Genomic DNA, 26,220 nt, shown 5'->3' with positions numbered 1-26,220 from the left:
AAAAGCTGAAGCCAATATCTCCACCCAATTGGAATACTGAAATGGGATGAACTTTAAGCCAAGTTTGACACTGGTGCAAATATTTTTGTGTCTTACATAAGATTTACTCATGAGAACAATACAATATGGCACAGTCCACAGATAATAAGTTAACTGCTTCCACCAAGTCTGGCATCATATGAATCAGCAACCTTTGTTTCAATCCATTAAAAATTGCCATCACACGTTTTCTTCAATATTATAATTTTCCAATTTCACAATATTGGATGGTGATGTATCCCAGAAAGAATCAGCATATGCCCCTTACAGGATTACAAGCTATTTGCATTTTGGTCTCAAGACCATACAACTGCTCAGGAAAACCACTCCGACATGGAAAGGGAAACTCTTACTCCAGGGTTCACAAAAGTTCTACACATTCGTAATTATCATTAATTTAATTGTTCTTACTAACCATGAACCATTTTAAATGATTTGTCAAAAATCTCTCAAATGCACTGATACAAACACAAAGTCAACTTATTAAGATCCAAGTCAATGATTTAGAAACATATTCAGGGCTATAAAATTAGCAGGAGAAGGAATGAGAGAGCAGAATGGTTTGTGGCTATAAGAAAGTGAAGTTACGTAGGAGTTTGGTGCTGTCAGATCAGTGGGAGTAAGCGTAAGAGATATATGCAGCTGGAGCTCCAGCTAAAATGAACCCTATATTCGAAAAGGCTAACAAAAGTGATACCAATGCAAAAAGAGCTGACTGCTAGATAGGGGGCCGAGAAGGCAGCAGTCATTGCTTAAAAGGGAAGTGGAAGAAGAAACCCTCAACATTTAAGAATCATTTAGGTGAACATCTGAAATGCCAAAGCACGCAAAACTATGAGCCAAAATTTGGAACATGTGATGAGAGGAGATGGGTGCTTGTTGGCTGGCATTGACATAATGGGATGAAGCATCTGCTTTAAAACTTGATGATTAAATACAGTACAAAGCAATTTCACAGATGATCATTTCAGTGTACGGATTCAACTTCTTGATACAGCTCAGGGCAAAGATATTCTTCCAAATTTATCATTGATGTGATGCATAGATATTGTCAAATCCATGTTTTAAGATAGTCTCTACATTAAATTCATTCATTTTGATAATTTGCAGAGTAGATTCACCAAATTATATCCAATAATGTCCAGCTGGAATAGCTCAAGAAAAATATAATTAGCAGATGGACCAAACATATTCAACAGATCCCTGAGCAAGGACATTCTCTCTTGTTATTTGAAGTCTACAGGCATGTAATTTTCAAATTAGTAATGACTTAACAAACTCTTTGTTGAGAAATGCTTGACATAAGTCATATGGCCATAGCAAAAAAAAAACACAAGTGATTGCCCCAGCAAATAGATAATTCTCCCAAGTTGAACCAAGACAAAAAAATTGAGCTTGAGCTCTCATATGAATACATGGGTTCATTGAAACATACAATGAAATGATGTGCATGATGAACTATTTATCATACAAGATGATGATACAGATATTGAACTTAACATATCAGAATGCAACCAGACATCTACCATGCATGACACTCATCCATCCAGAAGAACAAGTAGCACATTGCAGAGTGATGCTACACAGTGGAGTCATGGTACCTCTGTAAAGATTAGATCTGGTCTTGTATATTGACCCAAGGGTTATCTTACGGTAGAAAGATGATGTACCAATATGCGTCCTTATCCTTATTTCTTAGAAAAGGTTTCCTATCTTTTGAAGAAAAAGGAGGGGGAGGGTGTGGATGTTGCATTATTGCATTGATTTCAAAAAGACTATGTATTTTTAAAACAACTAGATGACATTGTGACATTAGATTAGATTAGATTAGACTTACAGTGTGGAAACAGGCCCTTCGGCCCAACAAGTCCACACCGACCCGCCGAAGCGAAACCCACCCATACCCCTACCCCTACATTTACCCCTTACCTAACACTACGGGCAATTTAGCATGGCCAATTCACCTGACTTGCACATCTTTGGACTGTGGGAGGAAACCGGAGCACCCGGAGAAAACCCACGCAGACACGGGGAGAACGTGCAAACTCCACACAGTCAGTCGCCTGAGTCGGGAATTGAACCCGGGTCTACAGGCGCTGTGAGGCAGCAGTGCTAACCACTGTGCCACCGTGTCGCCCACATGTGATACTCTTCTATGTACTTTGCATAGTCAGTTGGCTAGTTAGTCATCCATCAGTTCAATTAAACAAGCATGCAGTTAGTCAGCCAATCTGTTAGCTTTATAATGTAATATGACATAAGTAAGCATAGAACTTGAATTATGTAAGTTTGAGATTCATATCAGTGTGCATCGCTGATTGTCAATAAATATCCTGACATTTGTCTCACCTTAATTTCTCTGTTGTATGTTACATTGGTTCAGATATAGAAAACTAGTGATATCAGGAAGTACTTTCACCACATTGTAAGAAAGATGCAAATGCACTGGAAATAGTTCAGGAGTAATTCACAAGATTGTTCTCAGGAATGAAACATTTCAGTTGTGAAGATAAGTTGGAAAGATTTGTGCTAGTCCCCTTGGAGAGAAGAAGAAGGAGAGTTGACAGAAGTTCTCAAAATCAGGAGTTACTTGGATAAAGTAAATAGGGAGAACTGCTTCTATTGTTTCCAAAAATGAGAGGGCATAGGTCTTAAGAGATGTGCAAACAAAACAAGGGTGATGTGAAGAAAAGCTTTTCAACATTGACTGTAGTTAAAAAGTGGAATGCACTGCCTGGAAATGTTGGTGGCCATAAGTTCAATTGAGGCATTCAAGAGGGCATTGGATGATTCTTTGGATGAAAATACTGTGCAGGGATATGGAGAAAATGCAGGAGACTGGCGGAAGATAATAGAGTTGGTGCAGGCAGGGTGTGCTGAATGGCCTTTTTCTGTGCCATAGTAATTCTCTGATCCTGTGATGCCCTGAAGTTATTAATACATGAAATCTTTTAGGTTTATGATGTAGAACTAAGTTAGAAATCACAAAGAAAGATTCACTGACACTAAGAAAATGGGAAATTTGAACTATAAATGAACAGAAAATTCAAAGGTAAGCTGGCTTCAGTCAAGTGCAATAAAAAAAAACATCAGGGCTAGAATTGGTAAAAAAAAAAGTTTTATAGGTTATTCAATTCATTTATTCCTTTTTTGTGATTGCTTGTGATTCTTTTACAACTTCTTCACTTTGGTCTGTTATTTTAGTCTTCAGACCTGAAATGTCAGTACTTATTTCTTTTAGATGGATAACCTCTTGTACATTTGCAGCATTTTCTAGAATTATTTCTGAAAAATGAAGATCATTTTCTCCCCCCATTGACCAGCGTATTATCTCCCATTGAAAATACAAAAATAAAGATGTTCTTCTTAGATTGTGCCTCATCTCCAGCATTAGGAATGCAGATACCCTTTCATTGATATTTAACTTTTAATGCTCAGTTAACTATAGCATCTGAGTGAGATTACCATTGACCAGCATCAAGTGGAGCTAAACTTAACAAGGGCTAATCCTTGCAATATTTCTACTATCAACTACATTATAATCATTCAAGATGAGTCTTTTTTTGGGTGAAATGCTTTAGCTTTTGGATTTGTTATAAGACATAAAGAGCTTGATTGCTTCACATTTTAACTGCAGACTGTGTGATAGATATCAGACCTCATGAAGACGGTGAAGGTGAATGAGGAAGGGGTCATAATGCAATTAATATATAACCTGTCACTTACTCTTGCTGGTCCAACCATCGTCACAGCATTACCTGCTTAAACTTTTCAGAAGAATATGGGAAGGGAGAGTGATCCTGTTTAAATATGCAGGCCAGGCACCAACTGGAGTGCAGTCTAAGTTTAGGTCCCAATACTTTAGGGAGAATTTGAGAGCCCTTTAGAGAATCTATTGACCATATCTATATCCCTCATGATTTTATAAACTTTTACAATGTCACCATTCAACCTCCTACCCTGCAGCAAATAGAGTCCCAGCTATCCAGTCTTTCATTATAACCCAAACCTTCCATACCCAGCAACATCCTTGTTATTTCTTATCTTAACCCATACTTATATTACATTTTATTTTTATGAGCCAACATCATTTTTCACTACTGTACTTTATTCAGCGAGCACCTATCTCCTTGTTAAATCTTTGTTGTTAAAGCTCAAATATTTTTCAATATTTAGTCTCCAACTTTGGCAATTTTGCAACTATGCCTGTGGCTATCATGATTATTACATGTCACTGGGATAGTGCACCAGAAATAATGCTCTGCTATTTCAAGTCATCATAGAAGTGTTTGTTTTTCTCTCAAAAGAAACTACACAGAATTCCACAATTGAACATATCTATTTAAGTACAGTTTGGCAAACAGTATGGACCAGGTGTGTGTACTGAACAAGAATTAGCATTTGTGACAAGTAGATTCTAGCCACATATACAATTCTAAATCTTTGACAACATTTAACAACACTTCACTGGTTAAAACCCTAACCCAATTTTAAAGACTTCTTCTCTGCACACATACAGACAGACACAAGGAAAATGTATATTATGGGCAGAGCAGGACTGGGAAGATATTTCAGTGGTGCCTATCCATAGGGTTTGCTGTGACGATCCTTTTGCTACTCAGATGGTTGCTTTGTGATGTTCCTTCTCCAAGTCCTGACACTAGCTTATAGGAAATACAGGGCGATTTTTCATCTGTAAACAAACTACACATGAGATGGCCCAGTAGCATTTGGTAAGGTGAACATTGCCCACAAGTTTGGGTTGTGTAGATAGCACCATTACTGCAGAGCAATAATGCAGTAAAGCATTTTCTATTGAAGGAACACGGTAGTGACTAATGAATAATTTGCTTGACCTGCGATGAAGTCTTTAGATTTAAGAGTTTGAAGCTAAATCAGTACTTTAAGAAACATGCATCAATATTGATAAACAGCAAATAATTAGTCAATAATGAGAATACATATAGTCAAGGAGGAGAACAACATTGAAAATTATTAGTCAAAAATAAGATTACAATGCGTTGTGTTGAATCACTTTAGGATTTTGAATACCACAACCCTCTTTTTACCATGACAAAGCTAAAGATTTACAAACTTGAACAAAATTGTGTGAATTTGAATGAGGCAAAAATTATTCTATTTAAGAAATCAGATGGAGCAACATTCAGAAGCTAATCCCTCAATGCATTATTCATGGGACTTTTTAATGTCATTCTGGATTATTTGATTTAGGGTACTGGTCTTTTGTATTGAACACCCTACCTGAGGAGATAGTTCCTCTTTATCTTCTGTTTCAACTCTTTTAATCATCTTAAATCTGGCAGTTAGATCAAAGTTTAATCTTTGTTACTAAATAGGCTATAAGCCTGATCTAGGTAACATGTACTCATAATCAAACACTTCTAGTTCTGGTATCATACATGTAATATCACACCATGGATAGTCCATACCAATAACAACACATATTTCTATTTAGCACCTTTAGATTCCAAGACACCTCAAGGATGAGGCACTTAAGATAATATTATCACTGATGGCCAAAAGCTTGGTCAAAGTTTTAGGGAACATCTTAAGAAGAAATCTTTGAAAAGGAGGACAAGAATTTTAAGATTGCAACATTGTTGGACTGGGTGTCACTATCAGTCAGTGAGAATAGAGAACTTGGCAGGAGGAAGGACACTGACAACAGATCTTGGATAATCTCAGATTTACAGAAGGACTTGCAGGTGGATAGTTGAAGTCTTCTGGTAAACTTTTCATGCTTTGATAATTTGAGGCTCAAGAAACTTTATTTGTTAGGAACTCTGCTGTTGCATGCTGATAACTAAAAGCTGTGTCATAACTAGATCTGCTTTTCCCTCATTAGTCATTTTATTCAGTTAAGTGAAAAACTGTCTCAGATAAATTCTGCAGTGAGAAGGCAGGAGGAAGAAGAAATATAGACAACACAATGGATTAATATTTTTACTGAGAGAAAAGATGTTAGAAAAAGATGGTTAGTTAGATAGGGATGGACAAGAAAAGATGTTTTTGGACAATGCTCAAGAGAAAATGATGGAAAAATGAGCAAAGAAAAGGGAAAACCAGAAACATAATGTGAGGCTAATCTCTATGGCTTACTGCATCTGAATTGATTTAATCAAGTCTATTGAAAAATATAAGACTGATTTCTGGAGAGGGTCACTAATGTTATCTAAATTCAGGATGCAAGAGCAATTCTTCTAAAGATAATGTACATTTACATTCGCTTCAGAAGATAATTAAGCCTTCTAAAATGTCCATACTGTTGTTGTCTACCTAAACCTTTTAGTATAGCTAACTACTCCCTATAGTAGCAAGATCGCATTCTAACCATATTCTTGGGAGTGACTTGTTTTCCTGAATTCTCTTTTGGACTTAATAATGATATCTTACAATTATGGACCTGGTTTGAGACTTGCTGTCAAGTATAAGCATCTTTTTTGAGAGCTAGCTTATCAATCCCTTTCATAGTCTTTAAAGATGTCTGTCAAGTTGCCTCTCAACCTTCTCTTTTCCAGAGCAATTTAAAATCCCACATACAATGATAATTTGCACTAAAAGCAAGTGGGCACTTAATTATAATTTACTATAATATGTAATTATATCTCCACGGTCACACTTAAAATGATCAATGTAGAGTATAATATGTCACACTGAGATTAATTGATATGGATGTCCCAGCCAGCGGGGTTTGTCAACATAAAAGTGGACAAGGAAACAAAACAAATTTGGCCAAAGGATAATAACAAGAATGAGATTGATACATGCTTAATAAGACTTGGCTGACTAAATGTTCTGAATTAGATTATAATTTTGACTGTAAATGCTGATTTCCACAATTTGAATCTCACTGCATGTGGTATAACTCTTTGATTCCAGTTAGTCCATTGCAGTATTGTTGCTGTAAATGTTGGGAGGCTCAGGATTCATTTTACTCGAACACATGTTTGTCACTGATATACTGTTGTTTAAAAATGGTCTGCCATTTAATGGCAGCAATTCCAGCCTTACTGATTTAATTCTATTGGTGGGGAATCTATAGAAATGATAAGTCAGAGAAACATAAATCATTAATTCGATAATTGTGGATTAATTTGGATAAGTAAGAGGGAAAGTCATGTCAAACTCACTTGTTTGAGATTTTTGAAGATGTAACAGAGAAAGAGGACAGGGCATCATGGTCGATTTGATGTACAAAGACTTCCATTCTGACTTGCAAACATTAACTCTGTTTTATCTCCACTGATGCTGCCAGACCTACTATGTTTTGCCAGTAATGTCTGTTTCTGACTTCCAAAAAGCCTTTGTAAAATGCTTTATAACAGATATGAAAGCAAAATTCAAGTTTATGAAATTGAACAAATATAAAACTGGCTAATTGTCAAGAAACAGAACATTATGGTGAGCATTTGTTTCTTGAACTGGAGAAAAGTTTACAGTATGGTTGTGTAGGACTTGGTAGTGAGATTGCATCCTTTCTTGACAGATAGTAATGACTCAGGCTTGGATGCTTATCATGTAATTTGAGGATTTTCTGATAATACTAACTCAAAAATATTGTGAACTATGAGAAGGATGGCGATGAACCTGTGTGGACTGTATCTAATATGTTCTTGATTGTGGAATGAAATGGGGTGGCATGGTAGCTCAGTGGTTAGGATGGCTGCTTCAGAGCAGGAGGGACCCAGGTACAATTCCAGCCTCAGGTGATTATCTGTATGGAGTTTGCACATTCTCCCCTTGTCTGCATGGGTTTCCTCCCACAGTTCAAAGATGTGTAGGTTAGATGATTTGGCTATGCTAAATTGCCCATAGTGCTTAGGGATGTGTAGGTTCAGTGCATTGGTGTAGGGGAATTGTAAAGTGTTAGGGTAGGGGAATGGCTCTGGGTAAGTTACTCTTTGGAGGGTCAATGTGGACTTGTTGTGCCAAAGGGCCTGTTTCTAGAATGTAAGGATCCTATTCTATGGGAAACTAGCTGTTTTAAATGCAATGACTAATGAAGGACTGCAGTAGTTCTTAAAAGCAAGTAACCTGACACTCATTTTAATTGTTGTTTACACAGCTGCTTGTTCATGCAGTAATGGAATTCTGATGTACAGATTCCATTGGAGATGGAGTCAAGGATTGCATATGAATGGAGCTTTGGCTAGTGACAAGTAGCTGATTGGTCACTCATTTACAGATCAATGATGAAGGCCTTTTATCTGTCAACAAATATGCGACTGGTTCCCAGGTTGCTGAACAACTTGGGGGAGGAAGGGGTATGAATGTTTAAGCAGAAACCATCAGACCATTGAAAGAGAAGGAACATTCCTTTTTCTCCACAGCAAAAAGCATCTGAAGATAGCCAGTTTTTTTTTATCTCCCATCCAGTTGCTGGATGGTGTGCCTTTTAATTGATAGGTAAAAGACGATCATAAGGCACCCTGTTCTTCCTGAAAATAAGAGCAAGTGTCTGAGAAGTAAGATCGATAAGAAACATTCTGATCAGCATAGGAATCATCTCAGCAGCCCCGAAAGACAGGGACCACTCTTCACCTTCCTCGTATTTTCCTTCTTTTTTTTATTGTTCTGTCTGTATATGTGTGTAGGTAAAGAATTTATAAAGAGCTAGACTTTTAACTAGTAGAGTTATATTTAGATGGCTCATAATTATTTACCTGTAGCTTGAATGCATTTACTTGTAAAATACAGTAATCCTTGTTAAATAAGGAAAACTGGTGTTAGAGAAATCAGAGATCACAAACGAGGACCACGGTGAACTTGACAAGTGGTTTATTAAACAAGTGATATCGCGGAAGAGAAATTGACCAGGCTGACACAGAACTGATTCTCTGTACAGAATGGCCAGAATGCTCTTCCCCGAGCAGAAAGTACTGGTAGGTTTTATAGGGGTCCAACACAAAGGTGATAATCGTAAAGCAGTTACAGTACAATGGTGAAAATTTTGAAGTGTTTAAAACATTAACAAACTGAACAGAAATTAATCAAGCGCCTGGCAGCAGCAATTAATTTGTAATTGTCACAGGTGATTCCAGCCATTTCCGTTAGTGGGTGAGAATGTCTTCTAGAGGATTCTTCATTGTATTTCCCATCCGCATGCCTATGTCCCTTCTCCTGACATCCAGGTGTGTCCATTGCATTCCTCTTGCGAGCGAAATCTTCTGGGGTCTCTCGGTCTGCCTCTTTGTTTATGCAGTATCAGTTGCAACGGCAAGTGAGCCTGCTCTTAGGGTATTGGGAACTGCAGTGCTAAGGGGCTGGGAGCTTTACTGTGAAGGTTGTTTGGGACATGAGATCGCTTTGGCAAATAGAATTAAGGAGAATCCAAAGGGTTTTTACAAATATATTAAGGACAAAAGGGTAACTAGGGAGAGAATAGAACCCCTCAAAGATCAGCAAGGCGGCGTTTCTGTGGAGCCACAGATAATGGGGGAGATACAAAATGAATATTTTGCAACAGTATTTACTGTGGAAAAGGATATGGAAGATATAGACTGTAGGGAAATAGATGGTGACATCTTGCAAAATGTCCAGATTACAGAGGAGGAAGTGATGGATGTCTTGAAATGATTAAAGATGGATAAATCCCCAGGACCTGATCAGGTGTACCCAAGAACTCTGTGGGAAGCTAGAGAAGTGATTGCTGGGCCTTTTGCTGAGATATTTGTATCATCGATGGTCACAGGTAAGTTTGCAGATGACACCAAATTGGACAGCAAAGAGGGTTACCTCAGATTACAGCAGGTTCTGGACCAGATGGGCCAATGGGATGAGAAGTGGCAGATGGAGTTTAATTCAGCTAAATGCGAGGTGCTGCACTTTGGGAAAGCAAATCTTAGCAGGACTTATACACTTAATGGTAAGGTCCTAGGGAGTGTTGCTGAACAAAGAGACCTTGGAGTGCAGGTTCATAGCTCCTTGAAAGTGGAGTTGCAGGTAGATAGGATAGTGAAGAAGGCGTTTGGTATGCTTTCCTTTATTGGTCAGAATTCTGAGTACAGGAGTTGGGAGGTCATGTTGCAGCTGTACAGGACATTGTTTAGGCCACTGTTGGAATATTGCTGCAATTCTGGTCTCCTTCCTATCGGAAAGATGTTGTGAAACATGAAAGGGTTCAGAAAAGATTTACAAGGATGTTGCCAGGGTTGAAGGATCTGAGATACAGGGAGAAGCTGAACAAGATGGGACTGTTTTCCCTGAAGCGTCGGAGGCTATGGGGTGACCTTATAGAGGTTTACAAAATTATGAGGGGCATGGATAGAATAAATAGACAAAGTCTTTTCCCTGGGGTGGGGAAGTTCGAACTAGAGGGCATAGATTTAGAGTGAGAGGGGAAAGATATAAAAGAGACCCAAGGGGCGACGTTTTCACGCAGAGGGTGGTACATGTATGGAATGAGGTGCCAGAAGAAGTGGTGGAGGCTGGTACAATTGCAACATTTAAGAGGCATTTGGATGCGTACATGAATAGGAAGGGTTTGGACGGATATGGGCCGGGTGCTGGTAGGTCGGACTAGATTGGATTGGGATATCTGGCCGGGTTGGACAGAAGGGTCTGTTTCCATGCTGTACATCTCTATGACTCTATGACTCTAAATGTATTCTCTGGTCTGGGAATAGCTTGACCATGCCTGGTTTCTTTGTTAGTCTGTTTGGCCAAGTTTGGGGCATTGTGGGCGTGTTCTATCTGTATTGATAGGGTTGATTTCTGTGTTTCGCAGGCCATCTTCTGTGTTTTTTATGTGGTCTTGCTGTAAGTGGGCAGGGTAGCAGATCTTTCTCCCACACCTGGTCTGTGTTTTCTAAAAGCCTGAGTCTGAAGGAGGGTAAATTGACGAATTTTACCAACTTTCAAAAGATCTTTAGCTTTTGTGGTGATTCTGGAATTGCAGGGCTTGATTTCCTGTATGCTACCACAGTGAGAAGTAATAAACTTTAAAAAAACTAAAAACAAGTGCCAGATGAAATTTAATGTAGAGAAATATGAAAATAGGTATTTTGGTGGTAAGAACAAAAAAGGACAATGTAAAATAAAGGATACAATTCTATCAGAGATACAGGAGCAGATTGACCCAGATGTATATAGAGCATAGAAAAATACAGCGCAGTAAAGGCCCTATGGCCCTTGATGTTGCGCCGATCCAAGCCCACCTAACCTACACTAGCTCACTTTCCTCCATATGCCTATCCAATGCCCGTATAAATGCCCATAAAGAGGGAGAGTCCACCACTGTTACTGGCAGGGCATTCCATGAACTCACGACTCGCTGAGTAAAGAATCTACCCCTAACATCTGTCCTATACCTACCACCCCTTAATTTAAAGCTATGCCCCCTCGTAATATCTGACTCAATACTTGGAAAAAGGTTCTCATCGTCAACCCTATCTAAACCCCTAATCATCTTGTACACCTCTATCAAGTCACCCTAAACCTTCTTTTCTCCAATGAAAACAGCCTCAAGTGCCTCAGCCTTTCCTCATACGATCTTCCTACCATACCAGGCAACATCCTGGTAAACCTCCTCTGCACCCGTTCCAGTGCCTCCACATCCTTCCGATAGTATGGCGACCAAAACTGCACACAATACTGCAGATGCGGCCGCAACAGAGTCTTATACAACTGCAACATGAACTCAGGACTCCGGAACTCAATTCCTCTACCAATAAAAGCCAGTACACCATATGTCTTCTTCACAGCACTATTTACCTGGGTGGCAACTTTCAGAGATCTGTGTACATAGACACCAAGATCCCTCTGCTCATCCACACTACCAAGTATCCGACCATTAGCCCAGTACCCCATCTTCTTGTTACTCTTACCAAAGTGAATCACTTCACACTTAGCGACATTGAACTCCATTTGCCACCTTTCTGCCCAGCTCTGCAGCTTATCTATATCCCGCTGTAACCTGCCAATCCTTCCTCACTGTCAACAACTCCACTGACTTTCATATCATCTGCAAACTTGCTCACCCAACCTTCTAGCCCCTCCTCCAGGTCATTTATAAAAATGACAAACCACAATGGTCCCAAAACAGATCCTTGCAGAACACCGTTGGTAACTGCACTCCAAGATGAACCTTTACCATCAACTACTACCCTCTGTCTTCTTCCAGCCAGCCAATTCCTAATCCAAACCTCCAACTCCCCCTCAATGCCATACCTCCGTATTTTTTGCAGTAGTCTACCATGGGGAAATGCCTTACTAAAATTCATATGCCTTATCAAATGCCTTACTAAAATTCATATACACCACATCAACCGCTTTACCCTCATCCACCTCCTTAGTCACCTTCTCAAAGAATTCAATAAGGTTTGTGAGGCATGAACGGCCCTTCACAAAACCATGCTGACTATCCTTGATCACATTATTCCTATCCAGATGTTCATAAATCCTATCCCTTACAATTCTCTCTAAGACTTTGCCCACAACAGAGGTAAGACTCACCAGCCTATAGTTACTCAGGTTATCCCTACTCCCCTTCTTGAACAATGGAACCACATTTACTATCCTCCAGTCTTCTGGCACTATTCCTGTAGACAACGAGGACATAAAAATCAAGGCCAATGGCTCTGCAATCTCCTCACGTGCTTCCCAGAAAATCCTAGGATAAATGCCATCAGGCCCAGGGGACTTATCTACATTCACTCTTTCCAGAAGCAGATTAACTTGGATGTATATGTACACAAATCATTGCAGATGGCAGGGCAGGTTGAGAAAGCACAAGATACAACATTTGAATAAATAGGGGAATTGCAAGGAGGTTATGATAACCTGGATAAAACCTTAGTTTAGCCTCAGCTGGAGTATTGTGGTCAGTTCTGGGCAAAACATGTTTTGCCAGCCTATGAAGGCACTAGAAAGGTTGTAGAAAGGGTCAACAAGAGTGGTCCAAGGCTGAGAAACATCAGTTATGTCGATAGATGAGAGAAACTGGAGTTGTTATTCTTGAAGAATAGCAAATTAAGGTACATCATACTGATGTTGAAAATCTTGAGGAAATTATGAAGAAAGGATTCTGAATAACTAAAATGTCAGCAGATGTTAAAAAGCTCTGTCAGTGATCTTACAATTGATACAGTCCATTGGAGAGATCAGCTCCTTGTTCTCTTTGTCACTGCAAATGAGTTATTGTTAATCAGCATTTGCTGTAGTGATATTCCCTGTTGTTAGCACTCATGCCCCTTCTACTATTTAGAGCTAAATGTCACTGTAGAGAATCGGTGCATGTAATACCCAGTGCACTTAAAGATGTGATGTCAACTGATCAGTGTGCAAATCTTACTTCAGCTGATAAATATTCTTTCAGCAATGTGCCTTGTTGTACAGGGAATCTTATTATGTTTATACTGAGCCAGGATCTGTTAGTGTTGTCAACAATTGCAGAACTATCCATTAATCTTTTGTCTTGTTCACGAACCTTTGCCAACTACAAGTCATTCGTGTCTAAACAGAGTGGATTCATTATGAGATTTTTCCGCTTACACTTGATTAATGAACAAACTAAGAGACAGAGTAGGCCATTCAGCCCCTCGAGCCTACACAGCATGCAGGAAAATCATGGTTGCTCTGATTACTCCACATTCCCCATCCATCTCTGAAAATCTTTCCCCACTTTGCTTCTCCAGAACCTGTTAACCACAACTTTAAAAACACTCAAAAATTCTGCTTCCACCATTTTCAAAAAGAGAAAACGGTTAGCACTGCTGCCTCACAGCACCAGAGACCCGGGTTCAATTCCCGACTCAGGCGACTGACTGTGTGGAGTTTGCATGTTCTCCCCGTGTCTGCGTGGGTTTCCTCCGGGTGCTCCGGTTTCCTCCCACTGTCCAAAGATGTGCGGGTCAGGTGAATTGGCCATGCTAAATTGCCCGTAGTGTTAGGTAAGGGGTAAATGTAGGGGTATGGGTGGGTTGCGCTTCGGCGGGTCGGTGTGGACTTGTTGGGCCGAAGGGCCTGTTTCCACACTGTAAGTCTAATCTAATCTAAAATGTTCCAGAGATTCATAAATCTCTGTAAGGAACATAAATTACTCATCTCTACATTAAAAAAAACATTCAGAGGGTGATTACTCACCTCTACATTAAAAAACACATTCACAGGATGAGAGTGTAGCTGGCTACAACAACATTTATTGCTCATCACTAATTACCCAGAGGATAATTAAGAGTTAACCACATTGCTGTGGATCATGAGTTACATGTAAGCCAGGAAATTTCTTTCACTAAAGGGCAGCAGTGAGCCAGATTTTGCCTGACAACCAATGCATAACTAATTCCAGATTTTAATGAATTCAAATTCCACTATCTGATGTAGCTGGACTTGAATTCATATCATCAGATGCTGGATTAACAGTCCAATGATAATATCACTCGGCCATTGCCTCTCCTTATTTTGAAATAGTGATCCCTAAAGCTAGATTCTCCAACAGAAACCATGCCTTCTATTTCTATCCTAGGATTTTATGTGAAGCTTGAAAACAACACCATTCAAACTGAAACTAGGATCTTAAATCTATTGAGAAAAAAAACCTGCAGTTATGAGGGGCAAATTGGTTTGTGGACTGAGAAAATACAGTGAAGATTTCATGATAGGTAGACAATGGCTACTATTTAAAGAAAACTACTTGATTTCAAACATACATATTCCTCCAAAGTGTAAATATCCAAAAGAAAAGTGAATCAATCATGATGAATGAAATAAGTCAAACATTGTACGAGATCAAAGAAAGTGGCTTGTAAGAATGATATAATGGTAGGGCTCAGCATTAGGAGCAACTTAGGACCCAGGAAAACAGGAATGGGAATTAGTTAAGGACAGGATAAAAAAAAATGAAACTTTAATGGAGCAAGGACATAAAAGTAGATCGTAACAGCTTCTTTTGATATCTGAAAGAGAGAAGATTAGTCAGGACTTTCTTTTTTTAATTTGTTGATGGCATGAGAGCATTGCGAGGCCAGCATTTGTTGTTCACCCTTAATTACCCAGAAGATAGTTATTGTAGGTCTTCGCAAGGTTTGTGAAGGTTTGTAGCTCAGGTTGAGGTTTAAGGTGTAGGTTTGCTCGCTGAGCTGTAGGTTTGATATCCAGACGTTTCATTACCTGGCTGGGTAACATCATCAGTGGGACCTCCAAGTGAAGCGAAGCTGTTGTCTCCTGCTTTCTATTTATATCTTTCTCCTGGATGGGGTTCCTGGGGTTTGTGGTGATGTCATTTCCTGTTCATTTTCTGAGGGGTTGATAGATGGCATCTAGATCTATGTGCTTGTTTATGGTGTTGTGGTTGGAGTGCCAGGCCTCTGGGACTTCTCTGACATGTCTTTGCTTAGCCTATCCCAGGATAGATGTGTTGTCCCAGTCAAAATGGTAGTTTTTTTCATCCGTGTGTAGGGCTATGAGAATTACAAACCTGCGTATACAGAAAACCGACAAACACTGACCAAACACTCAACTACACCAGCAACCATTCCAACACACACAAACGAAGCTGTATCAGAACACTATTCCAACGAGCCACCACACACTGCAGCACAGACGAACTTCGAAAAACAGAGGAGAACCACTTATACAAAGTATTCAAGAAGAAATGGGGCGGCACGGTGGCACAGTGGTTAGCACTGCTGCCTCACAGCGCCAGAGACCTGGGTTCAATTCCCGCCTCAGGCGACTGACTGTGTGGAGTTTGCACATTCTCCCTGTGTCTGCGTGGGTTTCCTCCCACAGTCCAAAGATATGCAGGGCAGGTGAATTGGCCATGCTAAATTGCCCGTAGTGTTAGATTAGGGGTATGGGTGGGTTGCACTTCGATGGGTCGGTGTGGACTTGTTGGGCCGAAGGGCCTGTTTCCACACTGTAAGTAATCTAATCTAAACAGATACTCAAAAAACACAGTGTGCAGATTCCTCAAGAACAAACCATGACAAGCAGACAAAACACAGCCAGAAACCCTAACCACCTTACCATACATCAAAGACGTTTCAGAAATGACAGCCAGACTACTGAGACCTCTCGGAATCACAGTAGCACATAAACCCACCAACACTCTCAAACAAAAACCAACAAACTTAAAAGTCTCAGTACAACCCATGGACAAAACCAACGTCATCTATAAAATTCCATGCAAGGACTGCCACAAACACTACGTAGGGCAAACAGGAAGAAAGTTAGCCACCAGGATACATGAACACCAGCTAGCCACAAAAAGTCATGACCCCCTCTCCCTCATAGCCCTACACACAGATGAAAAAAAAACATTTTGACTGGGACAACACATCTATCCTGGGACAGGCTAAGCAAAGACATGTCAGAGAATTCCTAGAGGCCTGGCACTCCAACCACAACACCATAAACAAGCACATAAATCTAGATGCCATCTATCAACCCCTTGAAAACGAACAGGAAATGACATCACCACAAACCCCAGGAACCCCATCCAGGAGAAAAATATAAATAAGAAGCTGGAGACAACAGCTTCGCTTCACTTTGAGGTCGCCACTGATTATGTTACCCAGCCAGGTAATGAAACGTCTGGATATCAAACCTACAGCTCAGCGAGCAAACCTACACCCTATTGTAGGTCCAGAGTTTGATTTAGGCAAGACCAGGCGATCAAGGCAGATTTCCTTCCCTAAAGGACCTGAGTGAACCAGATGGGTTTTCATAATATGTTTATCTTTTGGCCAACATTTTATTCCAGCTTTTATTGAATCCAAATTTCACTTGCAGTTCTGGATTGCTCATCCAGCAATATTATCGTTGAACTATTGCTTCCCTAAATATTGGTCCCTTATATCTAGGGACAGCAGAATGTATGGTAGATGACAACAAAATGGCAGCAAAGCTGAACAGTTATTCTGTGACAAAGATACAGAAAACCTTCCAGAAGTATTAGGTGACCAAGAGACTTCTGTAACTGATGATCTGAAGTTAACATTAGAGAAGTAGTACTTGGAAATTACCGGGTTTGAGGATTGGTGAATCTTCAAGAACAGATGAGCTTTATCCTGCGTTATTGAAATAAGTCACAATTGAGGACGTGAATGGATTGGTGGTTAGTTATTGTAATTGCATATATTCTGGAAAGCTTCCTGCTGACTGGAAAGTTGCAAATGTACCTCACTATTTAGAAAGGGAGGAAGACGGTGAGTGGAAAATTACAGATTTGATAACTTGTTATGAGAATTTGGGATAGAGAAAAGAGCATCTATAACAACAGATGTGATAACTGGACACATTCCAACTAGGCCCATTCTGAAGAAGGGTCATTGGACTTGAAATGTAAACCCTGTTTTCTCTCTACTGATGCTGCCAAACTTACTAAGATACTCCAGTAATTTCTGTTCTTGATTTTGGGTTTTTAACATCTGCAGTTCTTTATTTTACTTTAATGTTTCCCAGTTTGTTCATGACACCAAAACTGTCAGGGAACATATGTTGATGCTTGGATGCAAGAGGCTTCAAGAAGCTTGTATGAGCTAAATAATTGCACTAGAACATAGCATACCATTTAGAATTATGCTCCCTACTTTGTGTTGTATTTCATTTCCAACCTACTGTTCGTTAACCCTTTTTATTTTTCACTCAACAGATATGGGTGTCGCTGGCTTGGCCAGCATTTATAGCTCATCACTCGCTGCCCTTGAGAATGTGTTGGTGAGTTGCCTGCTTGAACTGCTGCAGCCCATGTGCTGTAGGAATAACTTGCAATAGTGTTTGGCAGGAAATTACAGGATTTTGATCCAGTAGCAGTAAAAGAACAGTAGTATATTTCCAATTCAGACTGGTGAGTGGGTTGGAGGGGAACTTGCAGATTGTGCTGTTCCCATTTATCTGTTGCTCTTGTCTTTCTAGATGGTAGTGATCATGGCTTTCGAAGGTACTGTCTGAAGATCTTTGGTAAATTTACGCAGAGTACCTTGTAAATGGTACATGCTGCTGCTGCTGAACATCAGTGGTGGAAGGAGTGGATGTTTGTGGATGTGGTGTAATCAAGCAGATCAGTTTGTCCTGGATGTTGTCAAGCTTCTTGTGGTGTTGTAGCTACACTCACCCAGGCAAGGTGGTCGATTCCATCATACTCCTGACTTGTACCTTATCAATGGTGGACAGGTTTTGGAGAGTCAAGAGATGAGTTACTCACTCCAAAATTCCTCGCCTCTGAGTTGCTCTTGTAATCATATTATATCTATGGCCAGCCCAGTTCAGTTTCTAGCCAATGTAATCCCCAGGATGTTGATTGTGGGGGAATTCATTTATGATAAAACCACTGAATGTCAATGGGTCGTGGTTAGATTGTCACTTTTTGGAGATGGTCATAGCCTGGCATTGTGTGGCACAAATGACATCCTAAGAGGTCAGTATTAGGACCTGCTATTGTTTAAATATAATAACCTGTACTTAGGTATAGGAGGGCATAATTCCATCATAATGATTGAGGAAAATAGTAGCAGATCTCAGGAGAATGTATCCTGATAAAATGGGCAAGATAAATTTAACACTGAAAAGTAATTCAATTTGGAAGAATGAGGAGAAACAACATAAATAAAACGGCACAATTTTAGAGGGGATTCAGTAAGAGAGAGATCTAGGACGCTCGCAAACACAAATCTTTAAAGTCATCAGGATGTGTTGACAGGGTTGTAAATGGTAGACAGGTTTGTTGCCTTTAGAAATAAAGGCATAGATATAAAATCAAAGGAGTTAAGCTGAGCTAATATAAATCTCTGAGATGTTGCACCCAATTCTGGACACATCCGAAGAATGCAAGAATATAGAGAAATTTATCAGAATGATGTCAAGGAAGTGGGGCATCAGTTGTCTGTCAAAACTGAAGAAACTGGCATTGTTCTTTTAGAGCAGAAAAGGTAACACAAGATTTAGAACATATTTTTGAAATTATGAAGTACTTTTAAGTAATCAGTCAAACAGGATTTATTTTATCTACCTCCAGGAAGATCAATAAACAGAAGGTAAAAAACTTCATGTAATTAAAAACAAAACAGGAACATTCTCTCATGCAGTTAATTACTATGATCTGGGATACATTTCCTGAAAGAGGTGTGGAAGTAGATTCAATGATACTTTTCAAGCAGGAATTGAATATGTACATGACATTTTAAAAAAATTTTCAAGAAGATGAGGAAATAGTGGGGAATGGTGCAATTTTTAAGGCTTTCATCAAGAGCCATAATGGATTAAATGACGCCTTCTTCTTCAGAAGGATCTATGGTACAGGCAAGGTTAATCAAAACCATTACTTTGTGCATAAAATTATGATAACATGCATATATGTGGAATAGCAAGCCTTACCATTTATGTATTTATTTTATTGGATAAAAATGCTGTCAATACCATGGAATTGTTGGTGTCAGTGGGCTGTCAATTTACTTCAAGGATGTTCATATGGATTGTGGTAATCCCTTTATTAATATGGCATGGCTGCAAGGGATGGGCAGTGGACCAAGAAATAGAGGAAATGTTTAATCAGCTAGTTTAGATGATGTTCCCTGTTTGTCAATTTAATACCTTCATATGAAGCTGTAGATGTGCCTTCAGCTACCAGAAGTGTAAACATATTACAGGCTGTGTTACACTTTGTGGTTCAGTTCCAAATTGGACATGATACTTAAAGTCTTACTGCTTAGGTAAGTAGTTGCATTGATCCACCATTTGCCTGATCTGAATTATTTTTGTGGTGAAAAATAAAATGCCCAATTACATTTACAATCATTCTCACTACATCAACTTTAATAATAGATGCCGATGACTCCCTTCAGGGAAGGGAAGAGAAAAGGAAGCCCAGTATGGCATTAGTGACAAAACATTTTATATGATTTACTTCACTAGCCTATCTATTGTGCAACTTCATTGGTTTTAATGGGAAAATAGATCTGAGTACTTTATCCAAAGTGAAGGCCTTAATCTTTTTTTTGTCAGCAATTAAATGTAGTGACTTCAATTCTGATCTCTATTCTCTTTTGAAGGAAGACTCCTTTGTTTCTAAAGACACAGAAACTGACTTTTAAATTGAATTTGGACTAATTTGTTACTCTCCTGTGTAAGATATATTGTTGGTGACCTTTGTGCAGCCACTACCCTGTCCTCAGGGGCATCCACATTTGCAGACAGAGCATCTGAGAAATGGAATCTGATTCTGTAGGCTGTTCCTCTGAATTGTGCTGACTCCCATAAAGTTTACATTCAGTTGGAAACAGAGGTTCATGAATTTGCTGCTACAGCTCAGTTATTAAAAGCTTCTTAAAGACAAAGTATACATTGTGAAAGGGAAATCTTGCTTAAATAATCTTTTCAATGTTTTTGAGGACATAACTAATAGAATCCAAGGAGAACCCTGGATGGTGGTGCATTTTTATTTCAAGAATAGTTTTGATAAGGTCCCATAGAAGAGTCTTATATTTAAAATTAACGCATATGGGTCTGGGGACTAATATACTGGTATGGATCGAGAATTGCATGACAGACTGGAAATGAAGAACAGGAATAAATAAGACTTATTCTGGATGGCAGGTTGTGACTAATGACGTACCACAAGGATAGGTGCTTGTACACCAGCTATTCACAATAAATATAAATGACTTGATGAGGAAACCAAATGCAATATTTCCAAGTTTATTGTTGACACAAACCTGGGCAGGATTGTGAGTTGTGAGGAGGAAGCTTCAAAGTAACCTAGACAAATTGAATGTGTGGGCAAACACATGGTAGATGCAACATAGCATGGATAAATGTAAAGTTGCACACTTTGATATGAAAAACAGAAAGGCAGAATCTTGTACAGCAAAGAAAGTAAATGGGCAAGTACAGTAAGAAATTAGGAGGGTACATGGTATGTTGGCCTTCATTGCAACAGAATTTGTGTTCAGAAGTAGAGATACTTTACTGCAGTTGTACAAGTAAGATCACATTTACTGGGACAGTGTTCATTAGTACTGAGAAGAATGAGAGGAGATCTGATTGAAACACAAATTCTGACAGCGCTAGTCAATCAGTGTGAGGAAAGATACTTCTCCTGGCTGGGGAGTCTAGAACCGGTTGTCACAGTCTTATGATATGGATCAGGCCATTTGGGAGTGAGATAAGGAAATATTTCTTCACTCAGAGGTTGTTCGACCTATGGCATTTGCTACCACGGAAGATTGTGGAAGCTGATATTCAAAAAGTGATTGAGAATTTTTTAGTTATCAAATGCATTAAGGGATTTGGATAGAAAACATTAACATGGATGATCAGCCATGATCCTACTGAATGGTAGAGCAGGCTCAAAGTATGAATAGCCAATACCTGCCACTAGTTTCTATGTTTCTATTCCATGATAATGAGATGCTGAAAATGAGAAACAAAAATAGAAATTGCTGGAAAGTCACAGCTGGTCTGAGAGTATCTGCAGATAGAAATTGCAGTTAATGTTTTAGCTCCAATGACCCTTCCTCAGAATTTCATTTCACATGCAGCTTCTATTTTACTTCCAAAGGATATGTCTTTCGTATCTAGTTGGGAAGATTGTTTAATTATATGTGCCCTTGGTTGAGATTTGAGGATGGAGATGAATCCTTCCAATTAGGATATGATTTTAAAAATTCATAGTGTGGCTGACTCTTCTGTTGTTTAGAGCTGAAAATGTGTTGCTGGAAAAGCGCAGCAGGTCAGGCAGCATCCAAGGAACTCGAGATTCGACGTTTCGGGCAGAAGCCCTTCTTCAGGAAAGGCCCTTCCTGAAGTAGGGCTTATGCCCGAAACGTCGCATCTCCTGTTCCTTGGATGCTGCCTGACCTGCTGCGCTTTTCCAGCAACACATTTTCAGCTCTGATCTCCAGCATCTGCAGACCTCACTTTCTCCTCTTCTGTTGTTTAATTGATCCTTTTAATTGATCGTACTTTGTCTATCTCCACAAAACAACAGCACCCATCTTCATCCTTTGGTTTATAATGGAAGTATTATAGAAAGAATTACTTATTTTTAACTATCACATGCAGATGCTCTGCTTTATAAAATGATCATCACGACTGTAGTATATCCTGCATGTGGTCAGTAATTGGCCTTGGACTGCCTCCTTCTATTTCTTGTGGGAATCTTATTTTAGAGCTTTTGTGAAAAAGGTCAATAAGTATTAATCATATCTGAATTATTAAAGATAGAGTAAGAAGATATTAAAGATAACATTTTCAACATATGTGATCTAAACATGTTCAATTCATTGAAGTTGACAAGGTTCCATCAACGTAATTTGATGAACATGCAACAAATCTGTCATCTGTAATGTCGAGGATGAGTTTCTTTACAATGGTTATTTTGAATTAAAAGGCTTAGAAATTTGATTGTGGCAGAAAATATGTAGCTTGCTCATGCACTTGCCTATTTATTTACAGACCCACCGATCATGCTAAGTTGTTACTAGGATCTTGCTGTAGTGTATCAAATGTATAACTGGAGTTATTCAGTGGATCTATACCTATTTGGGTGATATGAAGTGGAAGAATGGAGGTGATGGGGAGAGGACCTTGATTATATGTTTAAAATAAAAGTGACAAAGAGGATTGCCACTGACTGAATGCATATTGTTGCTCCCAGAAATCAATACCTCTGGTCACAAATAATCAGAATAATGAGAGAATTGAATATTTTGCAGTTCAAAGAAGTTGTCTGGCACAAGATGTGGATGACATCAGCATTATTTTGCTACATTTTCATTTTATTTCTCTCCTGCCTTTATGCAGACAAATCTGTCTGATCTCTCATCTGACATCTAATCCTAGCTGAGTCAGAACCTCCTGAATCTAACCATTGGGTATCGCCAACACTTTGTGAGATAAACTCAACATTGAGACAACTAAGTCATCCGATTCAGATACTCATTGTGCCATATCCCATGTCACTCAGAGTATGGTAAGATTCAGCCCATTGTCTTCAGCCTCTGCTACATCCTGCTTTATTATGACACACTTTATTTATCTTCTAATCCATTCTCTCAAGCTAAACAAGATAGTTCACAGCATGGGTATGCTTTTAGCCAGAGCTTTATTTCTGATCTCCATAGCCTCTCTTAGTTAAAGACCACCTATCTATGCCGAAGAAACATCAAGCCATTCATCACTAAACCCTTCATACTACGTACTGTACATCCTAACGGATTACTCCAATATTCATTAGGATGGGCTATTATCTACCACTTTCTGTAAGCCTATGCTCTTGTCCTCCCTGGTTTACTTGAAACATAGACCAAATGCTTCAAGATTTTAAAATTGTTGACATTGAATTTAACTGCACCAATATTAAGGCAATATTATACCAATAAACATCATTTTATCTGTAGCCTACATCAACCCACAATTGTCCACCAAATCTCTCTCTTTCTTGTGATCTGTTTTCTTATACATACTCCATCTTTCTCTACACCATATTCAGCCAGACTTTTAATTACCAACAGTTCAGTCTTTGTAATTTCTTTCCTGTAGCCATCTGTATCTTTCCTCATTCTTTCCCAGATGCACTTCAGAGTCCATCTCCTCCACTAGAGTCTACAAATCCGGGTCTCCCAAACATTACTTGAGTCTCTGGATTATCAGTCCAGTGATAATACCATTAGGTTGGTACCTCCCCTTTATGTAGAGTTGTGCGTTGACTGTCTGGAATAGGATTTAGGCAGTAATGTTTTGGATAAACTAAAGCTTATAGAAGATGGAGGATCGGAAGCCAGAAGAGAACAATGAAAATTTGGAGCATGGAAGATGAAGAAAAAAAATGGATGCAGGCTTTAACAACAACATTACATTGCGCATTTAATAAAGAAAGAGTGACTGGCATTTCCACAGAGCTTTTCCAATCACAGAATATGCCAAACATGTGAAATACTTTTGAATATAGTCACTTTACAATGTAGATGGAGCAGTATAATTGCACAAGTTTCTAGAACAGCAATTTGATAATGACCAGGTAGCAGGAATAACTCTCTTATCTTCTTTCCAACACTGTGTAAGCAGCAGGTTGGAAGGTGGAGTTTAACATGAAGATACTTTTAACTTGATTGTAAGTATAGAAAAGCAGAATGCTTATTAAATAGTAAATGTTGATGAGCAGAAACTTGAATGTATTCATATAAGGAACTTAGAAAGTCAGCATGCAGATACAGCAAGTAATTAGGGAGCAGAATAAGTTGTTAAACTTTATTAGAATGGAGTAAGAGTGTAAAACTATGGAATGCTTGCTACCATTGTAAATGGCTTTGATGTAACCACACCTGGAGTGATGTTCACAGTTTTGATCTCCATTTCCAAAAAAGTATGAACTTGCATTGGAGGTGGAATTGTGTTGCATTTTTATCTCTGGGCTAAGAGATTTGTCTGGGAATTCAAGGCTGAATAACTTGTGGAGTTTAGATGAATGAAAGTTAGTCTCAATGAAGCATACAAGCATTCGGAGGGGTCTTCACAGGGTGGATGAAGGGAAGTTGTTTCTTTTGCTTGAGGAATCTAGGAGACAGTCTCAGGAAAAGGTATCAAGTCATTCAAAGGATTGTGAAGCATTAGAAAGCTTTATCCAAGAGGGCTGTGAAAGCACATTGAAGATACTCATGATATTTAGTCATTAAAATAATGAAGGAATATGGGAAGCAGTAATATAAAGTAGCATTAATACAAAAGATCAGCCATGACTTTACTGAATGATGAAGAACATTTGAGGGGCAGTACTTCAGAACTTTCGAGTAGTGCTTTTTTTAGAAGTTCAAAATTTGAGTAGAACTAATACCATCAAATGTTGCACAGTGCTTCACAAGAGTGCTATCAGTCAGTCATATTCCCTAGTCAAAGGTATCAGCAAAACAGAGGTACATTTTAAGGATTGTCTCATAGGAGGTGAGAGAAATGGAAATACAGATCTCAGGGCCCAGACAGCTGAAAGCTTGGCTGCTATTGATAGAGCAAAGAAGTCAAAACTTCTCTGTCGGCCAGAATTAGCTGTCTGAACCAATGCAGGAGTAAAGTAGACAGATTTATCAGAGGATATGAAATTGTGATCTACTTAGCATCCAAAATCAAGGTTGAGTTGCTTTCAAAAAGAAATAGTTTATGATACATTCTTAGATGAAAAATGTTGTATTAATGCAAGTTGCTGTAGTAAACACTCAATTCCTTATCTAATTAACCACTGTTTTGATATAAACTTTGACAACAAGTACACATGAAGAATATGACTGTGGGAACACTCGACAAAAGGCTGATCTTTCCTTCACTTGATTATGACATGCATCCAATTTTTCCTGAAATCATTGTCTACATGGGAGAGGGGGTGATGGAGAAATGGTCAGCCTTTATAAAGCACCTTTAATGTAATAAAGCCAAGTCTGCAGATAGTTGATCTTGAATTGAATTGAATTAGCTTTATTGACACACATACTCAAATAAGAACGGTGAAAAGTTTACAAGTCGCCACTTACGATGCCATCTTAGGTACCTTGGTACAGTTTCTCCAGTACAAGTTCTTAAGGAAAAAATAAAAATAAAGAAATTAAAAAGTCAAGCATTGCAAATTACATTGGAATAAATTTTAAAAATAGAGAAGTAAAAGGTTAAGAATAACAGTCCTTCCAACTCTGTCCATGCCGGCACCTAGCCTCCAGTCCCCATCTGGCTATGATGCCAGACTGCACCAGGCTACACCTCACGGCTCACAAGACTCACAATCACCTTGAGGTCAGAAATCCGCACTGGGCTGAGAGATCGGCGTGGGATGCCGCACACTGGAGCGGGAGTCCGTTACGTTGGGCCGCTGAGAAATCATCACACCAGACCAGGAGACTACATGCAGGACCGGAAGACTGCCAACTTGGGCCAGTAACCGCTGTACCAGGCTGAGAGAACGTCACACTAGGCTGAGATGATGCCTCGCTGTGTCCACGTGAGGCTAAGAGTTAAAGTCTGAGGCGAAGTTGGAAGTGCAGAACATTGCCGAGAAGGAAAAAGAGAAAAAAAACACAAAAGAGACAAGGAAAGAAAAAGAAATGATGGAACAGATGAGCTCTTGTTGAAGTGTCCTACTCTGTGGCCATCTTGGACAAGGGAATCTAAGCCTGGAATGGTGGTTCAAGAGACAAATGAATTGTTGGCAACCACACAAGCTGGTGTAAGCAAAACCTGAAA

The sequence above is a fragment of the Hemiscyllium ocellatum genome, chromosome 2 (genome assembly GCF_020745735.1).
Source record: "Hemiscyllium ocellatum isolate sHemOce1 chromosome 2, sHemOce1.pat.X.cur, whole genome shotgun sequence".
NCBI lineage: Eukaryota > Metazoa > Chordata > Chondrichthyes > Orectolobiformes > Hemiscylliidae > Hemiscyllium > Hemiscyllium ocellatum.
The sequence above is the reverse complement of the archived record's forward strand: the minus strand, read 5'-3'. Positions refer to the sequence as shown.